General features: G+C 37.9%; 1 pseudogene; it reads right to left on the reverse strand.

The window, feature by feature from the left end:
* Positions 1–633: 633 nt before the first annotated feature.
* LOC139687172 (large ribosomal subunit protein eL36-like) lies at positions 634–980 on the reverse strand (annotated as a pseudogene).
* Between the last annotated feature and the right edge of the window lie 2,389 nt (positions 981–3,369).

Consider the following 3,369-nt stretch of genomic DNA (forward strand, 5'->3'; position numbering starts at 1 on the left):
CTAGGTTTCGATATTTTATGTTTGAAGATTTATTGTTGATATATTTGAATGAAATTCTTTTTAGATAAAAATTGGCGTGTAGATGCTCACGTCGTTGATTTATAAAGAACAAGTAAGGATGTGTTGCAAGGAATTTCCGTATCACCTGGCACCTTCCATCTGGTCATCATCATCAGTAATCATCAATAATAATTCAATCCAAGGATTGATTTACTGCAGCAGTCCATTCTTCCCCGTGCAGTGTTCATTCCTTCACCCCTCTGATAGTTTTCCTATTTTACGTACTTCTTAATGTGTGCTTTTTACTTGTTTCTTCGTCTTCTTCGCGGGGCCTTCCCTTCAATTATTCATTCTTTATGCTTATAACTAATTCATTGTAACTCAAGATGCATCAGGTTCATCAAGATCTTCGTCGTCGTTGAGTTCTCAATACTGTCTTTTCCGCTTCTGCTTCTCGTTATATTTCCTCATTCCTGACTGTTTTTGCTCATATAATCTTCAGAATTCGTCTCCAGCATCTCGTTTCATAGGCTTCTATTCTTCGATGGTTCACTTTTCCAATACTCCATGTCTCAGATCTGTGGAGTGGTCTATACGTTTTATAGCATTTATTATAGATAAGCTACAAAAGTATTACTTCTGTGCTTGGGCCTTCCTCAGCTGTGTCAAAATATTGCTTAGTTCATCACGCTTCCTCTTGGCACGAATGTGGGTACCCAACTTTCTCTTTAAGAACTGAAGTGCCCTCTTATCCTTGGTCACCTTCAGTAATTCCATAGCACGCCTCTCATACGGAGCATGACCACACTTTTCTCTGATCAAGTCCCTCACGAAATTAGTATGCTTCGTTTGCCTTCCCTTTAGTCTGGATGGTCGAAGCTTATGCTTTTTGTCTTGTTTACTTTTTTCCAATTACGATCTTCTTGGTCTTGTGGCCCTTGTTGAGCCAAACACACATTTCATACCTAGGAGCCATGACGTGATATTCACATGCGTCATACAGGAGATTGTGACAAAGTGCTTCCTTGTTTTCAACCTCAGGTTCTTTAAATATATCGGTTACCTCTTCTGTTGAAATTATAATCTGTGCAAGCAATGTTTATCATAATAGTTTAATTACTGGGTGCGATGCTTGCATCCGGAATAAATTCTAATTGAATTTCCCGCTATATCGTTTTTCCACTGGAGGTTGCGGTTGACGTTCTTGAAAGCTATAGGCATCTAGTAAACCGTCATAACCTCAAAATGACCAAGATGATACGTACGAGTGCGGAGTACAATCGAAGAGCCGCTATTATCGAAAGTGTTCGCGCTGGGCGTTATATTTCGAAATATTTCGATTCTTCTGGTGCCCCAGCTATTACTTGCTATACTTACGGTATTGTGGCTAAGTATAATGCTTTAGAGAAGTCTGAGGAAGGTTTCGCTACCCCGGTGAGGAAATCTCATTCGAGTAAACGCCTGCTTGTCCGGATTTAAGCGCCGCACCCTGTACATGTCACCCCTTATATTATTATATTTTAGAAAATGATTGTATTATTTCTCTAAAAATTCGTTCTAAAAGGCAAAGTGCTGATATGTGGAAAGCATATGCGTATCTATGTACATGCTCAAAATTAAATAATTTAAAGGCTTTTGTCGGAATGTCCTCCAATCAATGAATCAACATACGGATTGGGAAAATCAAGAAATCGATTTCACATGCCAAGGGACCGTGGACATGGAATGGCGGATTCACTATTCAAATTTATCAAAAGCGATGACGCGAGCCGCGGTGCAGGTTAGCGCATTAATTCGCGGTAATCTCCCGCGTAAATCTCATTTCCCTTCCCCTTCCAAGGGGTCCAATATCCCCCGCAGCCAAACCCTTTAGCTCAATGAGAAACCTCACTCTCCTTGCGTTCTATTTTGGCAAACTTCATGTGCATGCAAGCCGAATCATTTATTTGAACATTTTTTCCCATTTGCCCACAGCATGTGCCTGGCATTAATTGAAAGTTTGTTATCAAAGTCGGAGGGAAGTAAACAATTCTGAATGATGGCCCTTCACCCATGTTTAAATTAGTTTGTCCGATTTGGCCTTGGAAATGTTAACTTCAGGACCGAACGGCATTGAGTCTGGACAGAATTCATTCCAACTAGGGGCTCGCGTCATGTTCGCTAATTTCATTTTCGTTGTGTTTTAGCTCTGCGAATTTCTGGGACTTTCTAAAAATCGGAAAAATCTGTGCGAACCAACTGCGGTAATTTTATGCTGGTGTAACTAGTGTAGTTGAAACTTGGCGAAAATATAAGTACAATGTTAGTTAATGTGTAAAGTACAATGTGAGTTAATGTCTATAATCAGTAGTCTACCTGTTAAGAAGGATTCAAACAATATGCACCGCTGAATTTATAATATATGCTAATTTATATAACAGCCGAAAGAACAAGCAATATTTTTCCATTACAACTATTTTCTATCTCCACTACACCATCTGAATTGGCCGTTTGACGATAGTGTGACGAGTGAAAATTTTTGGGAAATCCTCCATATTTCTCTCTTTACTCTATTTATAGTAGGCATTCACAAGATGAAAGGAACTGATGAGCTCACACTCCGTTAAGTTGTAACGACAAGAGTAGTAAATACTTTAATCCATGATGTAAGGCTGTAAAGATCTAAATATTGTCTTAGAATAAAGAGGAATGAGCTTACATTAGACAGTTTTGAAGTATTTTTTGGTGGAGGACAGAGAAAATAATTTGGAGATGAAAAAACAGTGAGGTGGACAATCGATGAAGTTTTAAGCTGAGTGGGCAAAGATAGGACGTTTTTGGGTGGAGAAAGGCAGAAAAGTGGAAGGAGAAAGTACTGAAAGGTAGTCAGATAATGACGGCTGTCATAGAATGGAGTATGTTGAAGAAAGTGAGCTAGAGGAAGGCCTTTTAGAGTGAATGAAGACAGGTAGAGGATACGAAGAACTTGAGGAAGAAACAATGTAAATCAATGAAAGGAGAATTTCTCGCAAAACTTAGAAGTGGATATTTGTTACTGATTTTTTGTAATCTACCTTTAAATAGGTATGATACTAGAATGGAACCATTAGAAAAATTAGTCAAAATTTATCAAATTAGAAATATAAAAGTGTTATTAGCTGTAACCGCCATCTAATATTGAATATAATCGAAAAAATATTGCATAATATTATGACCATTATCCGGAGTTTAAGTCTCTGCGTCTCTATAATGTTCTTATTGTTTACCTCTTTCTTACGGCTTTTGCAATATTTATTACTACAATTCGCGTATTTTGCATACTAAAAATTAGAATTTTGGTGTACTTTTCAGGTTTACATTTACTTTGAATTTTAACCACTTTAGCCAAGT

This window comes from Hetaerina americana, unplaced genomic scaffold, assembly GCF_022747635.1.
Source record: "Hetaerina americana unplaced genomic scaffold, ioHetAmer1.1.p SCAF_173, whole genome shotgun sequence".
Classification (NCBI taxonomy): Eukaryota; Metazoa; Arthropoda; class Insecta; order Odonata; family Calopterygidae; genus Hetaerina; species Hetaerina americana.